The sequence below is a fragment of the Tiliqua scincoides genome, chromosome 1 (assembly GCF_035046505.1).
Source record: "Tiliqua scincoides isolate rTilSci1 chromosome 1, rTilSci1.hap2, whole genome shotgun sequence".
Classification (NCBI taxonomy): Eukaryota; Metazoa; Chordata; class Lepidosauria; order Squamata; family Scincidae; genus Tiliqua; species Tiliqua scincoides.
This window is the reverse complement of record NC_089821.1, coordinates 166,757,536-166,769,434: the sequence shown is the minus strand read 5'-3', so window position 1 is coordinate 166,769,434 and position 11,899 is coordinate 166,757,536.

The following is an 11,899-nucleotide window of genomic DNA, read 5'->3' as shown; positions in this document are numbered from 1 at the left end:
CTGGAGTTAGGCGGTTTGACTCTGTCAGCCCGCTTCTCCGGGGGCTGCATTGGCTGCCCATTCGTTTCTGGGCCCAATTCAAGGTGCTGGTTTTGACCTTTAAAGCCCTATACTGCTCTGGGCCAGGGTATCTCAGAGATTGCCTACTTCCGTACAATCCGGCTCGTCCTCTTAGGTCATCAGAGAAGGCCTTTTTACAAGTGCCGCCGCCTAAGGAGGTACGTGGGGCGGCGGCAAGAAATAGGGCCTTCTCAGTAGTGGCACCAACATTATGGAATTCCCTTCCCCTTGACTTCAGAATGGCTCCCTCTCTTGAGACTTTTCGGCGAGGCCTGAAGATGTTTTTGTTTAAAGAAGCCTTCTGAGTGCATGGCCTTTTTAAACATCTTTTCTGTATCTTTTTTAGTATTTTTACAGGCCTGTTTCCTCTGATTTGCTACGTTTTGCTCTTTTTATCTGACTATGGTTTTTATGGGTATATGTTAATGTGGTTTTAATATGTTTTTATTTGTGGTTAAATTATGTTTTTAATCTGTTTTTAATATATTGTGAGCCGCCCTGGGTCCCTTTGGGGAGAAGGGCAGCATATAAATAAAGTTTAATAATTAATAATAATAGTTTCAGGGCACAATCCTAACCAGGTCTACTCAGAAGTAACTCCTATTTGTTCAATGGGGCTTACTCTCAGGAAAGTGTGATTAGGATGCAGCCTTAAATGATGAAAAGTTCACAGTGTACTCATGGCAGGAAGAGCAGCTGTTATGCCTAATTATAAGCAGGTGCACAGGACATTTACACATCAACATTTCTCATGACACAATAGCAATGAACTACTTGGAGGGAGACCTGCATTTCCGTCAGCACTTAAGGATGCTACAGGTGGGTCCACGTGAACCTACTGCCAAATGTGTAGGTCTAGCCCCACTAGACTACGGGTGCGATACAAACCAACTTTCTAGCACTGGCCTAGCTGCAATACAGCCCCAAGGTAAGGTAATAAAACTGCTCTTACCTTGAGGAGGCCCCCTTGACTGCCTCCCCACTACAGGATGCAATGACAACCACAACGGCACAGCTATGTCAGTGCTGGAAGGTTGGTTAGGCTTGCGCCCTACAGGTCCCTTTACATCCCTCTGAGTTTTATCTCCTTCCACTTAGTGAGCAACCTCAGGATAATTAACCTTTGTTTCGGGGATTTGGTCACAGACCGAAATGGAGTTAGATGGTTACTTTAGTTGTTATTTCACATATTCATTATATACCAATTGTATTGCAGTTATCTGTTTTTCATAATTTGCTTCATTGCATTTAATCTTTTCTTCTCCATTCAGTGTGTTTCATTTCATGTCTTGTAATTTCATTTTAATGTTTCAGTAAAAGAATTTGAACTTTTCCAGTTGATAACCATATACATTTCTTATGTACAGCAATATCTAGGAGAAGGGTGGCCAGCTTTTCAGCTATAGAGTTCCTGAACCTTCCACAATTGTGTAGAAAAGGGAATTTCAGCAGGTGCAGCTTGTCACCTGTGACATGACAAGCTGCACCTGCTGAAATTCCCCCTTCTACACAATTGTTAAAGGTTCAGGATCCCTTGGCCACCCTTGATCTAGGAGGTGAAGTGACAAATCTTCTGATCTGTTTCAGAAACAAACTACGTATCAAACAAACTACATATCCACAATTATAGATTAGTCTCACCACTAATGGACCAGACGTATGGAGTTTTGCTATGATTAAGCAGATATTATGTCTTTTCACACAACCCGATACTATTCGGGCCTTACACAGCCAGAATGAGTATTTTGTTTAATGTGGTTTCTGGTTATTGCAAAACATGCCAAGCCTGCATGTGCCAAGGGAGTGATGTTTTGCCAAATTATCATTTCAAGCTTTGTATAAAGAACTTATGCCCACTCTAAGCTAATTAGTTCCCCTTCTTTCTCCCAGTGGCCTTAGTTCTGCACTGCAGCACTGCTAGACCCCACCAGTAGGATAGCTTGTCTGCTCAACCTGCAGAGGTTCTCCTTCTTCCCCTCTCCTGCCAGCAGCTTCTCCAGCCACCACAGCAACACCTTGGTTCTCAGTAGGTCTTGGCCATGGCAGCCACACACCAGTCTCCAGCAGTCCCTGTTCTAGCAGTAGTTGGTTCACCCATCCGTCCATCCACCCATCAGCCCATTGGTCAATCAGCAGATTTGTTTAGTCCCTCAGTCAGTCCTCTCTCATCCAAGCTCCTTCCTTCTGCTCTCGCAGTCTCTCCAACCTCCCTCCTTTCACACCCACCAACTTTCCTTCCTCCAAGTGCTGCTTTTTATCATTGAAGACCTTGTTGCTTCTAGTGGCTGCAGCTGCTGCAAGGCCCTGGTTTTAACACCATGCTTCCTAGATCTGCAGGACCAAGGGGCCACTGTTGACACCACACCCCATTTCCTCCAGGGATCTTGCTTATTTCCATTACAAGTGGGCAGAATGGGGTAGGGAGGGGGAGGAACTGGGTGGTGATGGGGTGAGGAGGAGGGTAGATTGAGACAGGGAAGGGGACAGTATGCACAGCAATGACGCACACCAAAATATGAACCCCCTCCCAGGCCTCAATCCCCCTACCTGGTTTTATGTGAATTTGCACTAGTAATATAGCTTCTGCATGTCTGAGTAGACCTGAAAGGCCAGCAAGGGCTTACCCTGGGACACAGGAACAAATGTTTCCTTGCCCCAGGAGGCCTTCAGAGGCCATAATTCCCCCATGGCATGCAACAGGCGCCACGTTGTTGCAGCTGCATCACTGGATTGGGCTGACATTTGTCCAATCAAAATTGAGGCTGCAATCCTATACATACTTTTTGGGAGTAAGCCCAACTGAACAGAATGGAACTTACTTCTGAGTAGACATGCATAGGATCGTGCTGTTAGAGCACTATTGGTACACAAATGCTTAACTGATAGGGGAAAAAATTATATTTGAAAACCTAGAGCCCAGTCCTATTCAACTTTCCAGCCCCGGTGCATCTGCAATGCAGCCCAGAGGTAAGGGAACAAATGTTCCCTTACCTTGAGGAGGCCTCTGTGACTACCTCCCCACCACAGGGTGCAGTGCACACCCCATTGGCATAGTTGCACTGGCACTGGAAAATTGGATAGGATTGGGCCCTTAATCACAAATTCAAGAAATGCAACTCCCAAGTGAATACTTCACATTCCACATTTTTACTTTCACTTTTGAACATAAGGCAACTATAACTGGATGACGTATCTTTAACAAAGTGCAAGGCTAGGTTAGTAGGAATCTTGCCTACTTTTATCAGGTTGCTGTTTCAAATTTCACATTACGAGTTGTTGACACTATTTGTTCAATCGGGGAGGGGCAGTTACCTATTCATTTACAGGTTATGAATAACCTATTCATAACATAACTTTTTCACATTACACTCAATATTCTGTTTCCATGGATACAGGATCTTCTAATTTCATTATTGTAGTAAAATTCATGAATTACGTATTGCCATAGACTTCCACGTCAGACCATTCAGCCCTAATGTCCACATTTTTCCCTTCTAAATTTATGTATGCGCATGTGTGTGTGTGTATATACCTGTCAACTGTGAGCCCAATCCTGTGCTCGGCAGCACGGCTCCGTGCTGCCAAGCACTGTTGCGAACATGCCATGAGGCACGTTTGCGAGTCTCACCGCCGGGTTTCCACCTGTGTTAGCCCAGCGCCAGCTGGTGCTGGGCTAGTGCGGGGTGATTGTCCAGCTTCCATGGCTCGGTGGTCTCCCTGACTGCTGAGCCGCTGCACAGTAGGTGGGGGCGGGGACGGAGCGGGGAGGAGGCGTTCCAGGGAGGGAGGAGGCGTGACGCTGAGGCGTGACATGGGGAGGGGGGCAGGCTGGAGGCTTGCCAGGGGAGGGAGGGAGGCGGGTCCACGGAGCTCCACTCTGCAGGATCCAAGGCACTCGGGGAGGGCTCTGTGCCCTACACGAGTGCCTTTACTGCCGACCTGTAAAGTTATTAGCCCCATTGCGCGGCTGCTTACCTTACCCAGGAGAAGGAGACAAAAGTCCCCTTCTCCCAAGGCGCCTCCCGCGGTATCCTGGGGCACGCAGGATCCGGAGGCAGCCATTCTTGGTGTCGCCAAGCCTGGGCGCTCCGGGCAGCTCTGGATTGGGCTGTGAGGAGAACTGCATGCATCTCATGGATCTGGTCTGCAAAGTCTTCTGTCACAATACTTTTAAAAAAATGTTTCCTAACATTTATTCAGTACTCTTACACTTCTGTTGACTTAGACAGAAATTGTGCTCTTTACATGGAGGACATTTTCAGCATTCTGCCATTGAAAAAGTGTCCTTCTGAAAACAACTTAGCTGCTCATATTATTGTATCAGAGTTGTTTCCCTTAACAGAAACATCAATGATGCTGAAGTGAAATTCATGTCACAATAATGCCACTTCCAACAACATGGAATTGGCCTTTAAAAAAAGCATTAAAAATGCAGTCAGCTCCAAAGAAGTACAGTTACAGAAGTACAGATGGTGTCAAAGATCTGGGCCATTTTCCTAAACTGCTCACACAGAAGAGTACTAAATGGATGGCTTTTACTGTCATGTATTGCCCTCAGTAGTGACTGTATGTATCTACCAGTTGATCAGAAGATCAACAGGGTTAGCATTAAGGATGCCAACTGCCTTTTGCGGGAAGGAAGATGGGGTTAGACATTTACAGCGCAAACCTATCTTGCACTGGAACAGGCAAGCCAGGAGGCTTGTGCTGTATCCAGCGCAAGATAGGGCTGCAAAGTGGCTCAGACCAAGGTAAAGAGAAACTCTTCCCTTACCCCTAGGTAAACCACTGCAGCCCCTATGTGTCTCCTCAGACTTTCGCCACCTCCTGAGGTAGCAAAAGTCTGAGGAGAGCTTTACTGCTCAGGTATGGTGGCTAGGATCCAGTACAACAGCCAAATTCCAGTTCCGCCTCCTACTCACCGCCCGTCCTCGGGACTGCCCTCCTTCCGCCCTATCCCTGCCCTGGAATGCCTCCCTCCCACCTCCTCCCCACCTTCCACAGAGACTTGCATCTGCTGAGCTCGGTCGACGCAAGGCTTGTTCCCTCCATCGGCGCGGAGCCTGAATTCAGCCTCCATAGGCTGACGCGCCTCTGCGGGCCAGCCCAGCCGATTCTCAAGGAGAGGCGCACAAGCCTTACAGCATGTTTGCAACCCTCCTGTGCTAGTGCAAGGGACTTGTGCTGGCCCAAAGGTGAGTCAGGATTGAGTTCTTGGTCCCTTCTACTCCCCCATTGGTCCCTATTGGTGCAATCTGACAATTGTGCAAGTTCTTTCTGACCAATAGTGGGTCAGCTAGGACAGAGGTAGGACAGAGGAGGATCTATGAGATATAGCCCCAGCCAGACAGCCACATGGTTTCTGCAGTCAAATACTTTCCACAGCAATGTGGAATCTTTTCACTGGAAAGCAACTCTCATGCTGCCAGAATTATGTATTTCCCACTTGAGATATGGTAAAAAAAAAAATCCTCTTTTCAAGTTTAACCACAAATAAGGGATAAGCTGGCATATTCACTAAGGAACTGACTGACAACCCAGTCCTAAAAGAGGGGTGGTGCCAGGTACAGTGGCGCCAACGCAGCTACCGCTGCATCCTGTGGCACCATGCCAGCCGCAGGAGGTCTCCTCAGGGGAAGGGGTCTTTTGTCACTATGGGTGCAATCCTAACCCCTTATGTCAGTGCTTTCCAGCACTGGCATAAGGGCAATGCAGCTCTGAGGGAAGGGAACAAACATTCCCTTACTTTGAGGAGGCCTCCATGAGTGACACCCAACTCCAGGATGCAGCACATGGCCCATTGGCACCGCTATGCCAGTGCTGGAAAGCATTGACATAAGGGGTTAGGATCGCACCCTATGTGAAATAATAAAAAGAATATATTTTGTGCTCCATTGGCAGCCATTTTACAACAGCAGAACTCAGGGATCCCTCATGGGAGTCATCCTGGATCTCTGTCAGTATCACTGCTGGTATGATAGGTGGAAGAGTCCGCCTTTGCCTACGCTCAGGCATTAGAAGGTCCAAGTAAGCATTAGGGATAAGTAAGACTAGGAACTTAGGTTTATTGTTCTACCATTGTATGTGTATTGTATTTATTACCTCAAGTAATTAAATTCCTTTCATGAATGTGTAACCATATTTCTATTCTTTAATAAATCATATATTTGCAGGCCTGTTCCTAAGTATGTGAGGAAGTTGATGTATCTAAGTCCTGCCTTGGCCACTTGAGTCACTCTATCAAAGCAAACTTTGACACTTGTGTCCCAAGAATTTGGGGGTCTCAGAGTTTACAGAGACTGGAGAGGCCTGTAGGCCTTTAGCTTCCCCTTGGTTAAAGGACTGGATGTTAAAGGGGGGTGGCAGCAGCTACCATAGGGCAAGTGCCCTAAGAACCGCACTCTGACCTTATTGGGGTTGTTGGGTCACTGAGATAGGAGCATGCATGATATCCACCTGTTGAAGTCTTTAGCTATTGTATCATGTAGATGGCCATAATTGTCTGTAAAAGATCATCCAAATCAGCTGATAATCATATACAGGATTTATATGTTTTCCTGGGTTTTATTTTTATCTAGCTCCCTTAGTTGTACATTGGATGATCCACAATCTTTAGTCTCTTGAGAAATATCAAGTCCTAAGAATTCTGTCTTAAGGATTTACTTGAATCCTGAAACCATTTCAAAACTCTTAACGCACAAAAAAGCCACTAGAAGAAAGATATTATGATTGGTGAAAGCACGGTGTCATCGGTATAATGGTTGGCAACCTTCAGTCTCGAAAGACTATGGTACAAGCCTACAGCACCCGGTGTTTCCAAGCGGTCTCCCATCCAAGTACTAACCAGGCCTGACCCTGCTTAGCTTCCAAGATCAGACAAGATCAGGCACGTGCAAGGTAACAGTTGCTGTCTAAAGGCTTATTTTAAAATGACAGGAGCCCTCTTTTGATACCTGAGATTGCAGTGGCTGATCATATAGAGATGGCTAAACCTTCAATACAAATTGCAAAAAATAAAACCAAAAGACCCCTGTCTGAATGTTTTCTTCAAATCCTGAAGGGGTCTGAAATTCAACCAGTATAACGCATCGTCCAGTAATATAAGGCTTTCATGTAATTTAGGAGCCTGGATCCTATGCTGAATAGCAAGTATATTTTCCTCAACAAGAAAAGTTAAGACAAATACTCCTATTACCCATTTAGACACACACCCTGAGGTAAATGAGATAAGGCTGCTTTTTCTCACAGACCTTAGGGTGACTCCTACAATGAGAAAGAACAAAGGCTACCGGAACCTCTAGGTAAGGACAGAATAACACTTGCTGATTCAAGTGTGCCCAAGCAGGTTTCTAAATTAATTGCCATTCTAACTTCATATGCAGCAGGCAGCTGAAAGTCATAATTTTCCTGGGACAGTGAGAGTCCAATCCTGAGCTTGGCGCTCCAGCTTTCTGTTGGAGCACGCTGTCGCAAATGTGCCATAAGGCACGTCTGCAAGGCTTACCACTGGGCCAGTGCTCGTGCTAGCCCAGCTGGGCAGATGCCCGTTCTCCACTGCTCAGTGGTCTCACGGACCACTGAGCCACAGCACAGTAAGCAAGAGCGGGAAGGGGGTGGGGAGGAGCCGTTCCAGGGATGGGGAAGGCAGGTGGAGGGTGGAGAGAGGGCAGGGAGGAAGCGTGATGGGGAGATGGGAGGTGGAGAAAGGGTGGGTGGGAGGCATGCCGGGGGGAGGGAGGCAGATCCCATGGAGCTCTGCCCCACCGGATTAAAGCGTGTGGGGCTCAGCGCTCCACATGAATGCCTTTACCTTACCGCCGACCTTTTGGTCGGTGGTAAAGTGTGTAGCCCCATTGCGGGGCTGCTTCCCTTACATGGGAGAAGGAGACAAAAGTCATGGGTCGGTGGGAGGCATGACTGAGGTGCGCAGGCAGGCAGGAGCCGTTCCCTGTGCCACTGCAGCTGCGCACCCCAGACAGCTCAGGATTGGGCTGTGAATCACCTATGAATTGATCCAGGGCTTTGATATTCAGCAATTTTGGTCACAAATTCTAGTGAGGCCCCAGTTCCAAAAATGTTGGAAACTGACTTTCATCTCTCTCTCTCTCTCTCTCTCTCTCTCTGTGACAAAGGGGAGAAAATGTGCAGGGTTCCAGTTTTTTTCATCCTTACTTTGCATCTATCACTCTCCACCCTCTCATCCATCTATCAGTGCAGAGGGTTCCCCGACTCTTATCCTTGCCCTTGCTCCTGTTCTTCCAAACCAAACCACAATCTCCTTCAGGCCACTTCCACCTTGTCCAAACTCAAGCTGCTTCCTGCAGTTGATTCGGAGGAGTTGGAAAGGTATTGCCCCTTCCATTGCAACATTCCTTCTGGAGTAAGACGAGGAATAAACCTGCTCCTTCCTATCCCAGTGATCACAGTGACAGGAGTGGGAAGCAGGACCTGCTTCTTCTCCACTATTTCCTAGATTGCAACATGTTCCAGAATTCAAAGGAAGCTGCTAAGAGGCAACTTGACACTCTCTGCCCATCCCTGTCCATGGTCCTGTTTCTTCATTATTCAGAATGTGAGAGGCTATTGGGACAGCAGGATTTAATGTTTGGAAGTGCTTTTTATATGTAAACCTAAGACATATATAATGTCACAAATCTAGAAAATTGGTTCATTCAGTCATTATTGTCTCCACTATCTTGTAACAATTTTACTAGATTTGGATGCTTTCCAGGGCACCCTGCTGCTTCCAGGCTTACAGAGAACTTCTGCTGCACTTTCACACCTTATGAAGAATAGACATGGGTTGCCTTGCTATACAGACGTATTCCATAGTAATTTGGTAGGCTAAAGTGCCAGCTACAGTGATCACTTATTTAATAAAAATAAATAAGCTCAGGCTGTAAATGCAGACGGGATTATATTTATTTTAAATTTTTATATACCGCCTTTTCCCAACCCAAATGAGGGCACTCACATTGGCTTACAATAATCAATAAAAACAACCAATGCAAGAAGATTCATTAAAAAAAATTACAAATTGCTAGAGTCAGTGCACCCAGAGAGCCACCCATGCACGGAGAGTCAACACCAACAATGGGAGGGAAACTTTCACATATTGCAAACTACATGCAGATTTGGGGTCCATCTAATTGCAGGATGGAGTACCTAATTTGGGCTGCCACCATGGGGAAGATCCTCCCCGACATCTCTGCCAAACAAGCCGCTGATCCTGGAGCACCTGCAGGAGGGCCTCTGCAGCTGATGCCAGGGATAGGCCATTTCATACAGGTGGTCCTTCAGGTATTCTGGTCTTAAGCCATGTGTGGCTTTAAGGGTAATAACCAACATTTTGAAATGTGCCCAGAAATGAACTGGCAGCCATGCACCTGATATGACCATATTCAACCACCTGGCTCTGGTCAGCACTCATACAGTCACATTCACTAACTGAAGCTTCCAAATACTGTAGTCTTCAAAGGCAGACTGTTTCAATGCACATAGAGTGCAGTATAATAATCCATTCTCAGTGTAACCAATGCATGGGTAACCATAGTCAGGTCTGACTGAATCAGGTATGGACTCAGTTGGTGCACCAGCCTAAGCTAAGCAAAGCCCCCCCCCCAGCTACTGCTACCATCCGAACATCCAGAAACAGTGCTGGATCCCAGTATCAAATGGAGTGCTACCTCATCCAAAACAATCCATCACCTAAATCACAGGTCTCCTGAGCCATAGCACCTCTGTTTGTCCAGAATTAATTTTCCTGACACCCTTTCATATCACCTCACTCTGTCCATTACTGACTCTAGGCAGAAGTCAACAGCTTTGACTCACCAGTATTGGCTGGAATGGAGATACAGAGCTGGATGTCATCCACATAGTGGTGACATCCAACCTCTTTGATGGTTTCACGTAGATGCTGAATTACATGGGGGTCAAGAGACAATGGAGAAGAGCAGGAGTCTCCCAATATCACCTTCTGGAATCTGTTTAGTTTCGACAGGATCTATTGCAGAATAGTTTCTCTTAGCTCCATCCCAGTAAGATAATACAGAAGGACATGATGATCAATACTGCCAAAACTCACTGAGATGTCAAGTAGGATCAAGAGGGATGCACTCCTCATCCCAGTGACCAAGATTGTTTTCAGCCCAGATTCTAGTCAGAAGCCAAAGTGAAGGAATCCAAATAATCAGTTTCATCCAGGAACACCTGGAGTTCAGACTACCAGTTTCAACACCTTACCCTAAAACAAAAGGTTGACAGCACAGTCCTCACTTGCACTGGAACAGGCAGGCCAGCGGGCCTGTGCTGTATCCAGCACAAGTTTGAGGCCGACTGTGGCTCAGCCAGGGGCAAGGGGAAACTTTTAAGTAGGTTTACAAATGTATTCCATCCATTTGGATGCATGAGCAGCCAACAGTTGAGACTTTTTAGTGTACCTGTTGGACAGCTGAGTCTCACCTTTAAGAAGCAATCAAAACCAATTGCTCTTTCCTGTCATCCTTCCAGGTGACTGATTACTGCTCTCTACAGCTAAAATCAGGAAAGTGATGAGGAAAATATGTGAACTATCTCAATTATACTGCATAGCTCTGTCAAACAAAACCAGTAACATTTCCAGGAAGCTTTCACAAAATGAAATGAGTGGAATAGATAACATATGATGGGCAATGTGTGGATGTAGCCCCTAATCCCTTCTGAAATCTCCCTCACCATTGCAGTTGTGTCAATGGAATCTGGGGGGGGGGGGAGGCAGTGAGAAGGTCTCCTCAGGGTAAGTGACCTTTTCTTTACTTATCGTAAGGACAGTCTCCACTGACACAAAGGGACTTCCTGGATCTACACCTGCTGTTTAGCAGCGTAATAGGGTGAGGATATCAGCATATGTTAGTATCGCCAATACCACCTTGGTCCGTCTCCCACCTCTCCCTGTTTCATTCCCACAGCCATGGTCACATCTACCTGTCCTGGTCCAGTGGTGGGCCTCCTGTGTTGCTGCCAGTTGCAAAATGGCCTCTGGCACTACACTACATGTGCCACTGAAAACCATTTAATGATAGCAAAACTCTATTTGCAGGGATGTATGTTCTGGCCCAAAGTTGGATAAGTTACGTTGGTGAGACCTGTAGCTTTTTGCTGAAAGCTACAGCTTCTGTCATATTTCTTAGATGTCCTTCATTGTCAGAATTGATGTCCTGACAATTGATATTTGATCTTTACAGTCCCTCCCTTTGTCCTTCAATATCTTTCAAAGTCAACAGTTCCCACCATGTGCTCCTTATAAAGACTTTTTTCCCCCTATCATTGTCTAATGTCTGCTAGAAACCAGAACTGTAGCAGCCATCAAACCAACTTGGTCATCCTCATGTTCTTTGCTAAGCTGCTTCCCCATTCACATCCAAAAGCAAATGTAACAGAAAGGTAAAATGAATGTCTGCAGAAACATTATACAATGCAGGAAGAATTCATTACTGAGTTCTAATATTATTAGAATTCGATATTACTATATCTAATAATATTATTGCCAAATGATATTGTTCCCAGAAAGCTGTGCTGAACTTCAGATAAATGATCTTATACCCTCACAGGTATATACAATTCTTAGAAAATATGGCAAAGAAAATAGGAGAGAGAAGCAGAATAACATGTACAATGACTGATATTCCATTCAATAGATGTACAAAGTATCAAGCTTTGCTCTGAAATGTTAAATCATTAGATAAGATTCTGTTGTGTTCTCTTCATTTCCCAACAGAATAAACCTGTTGCAACTATAATACTGTCATCTTAAATAATTTGCACATTAGACTAATGAGCAGGAATATACCCAGGTGCC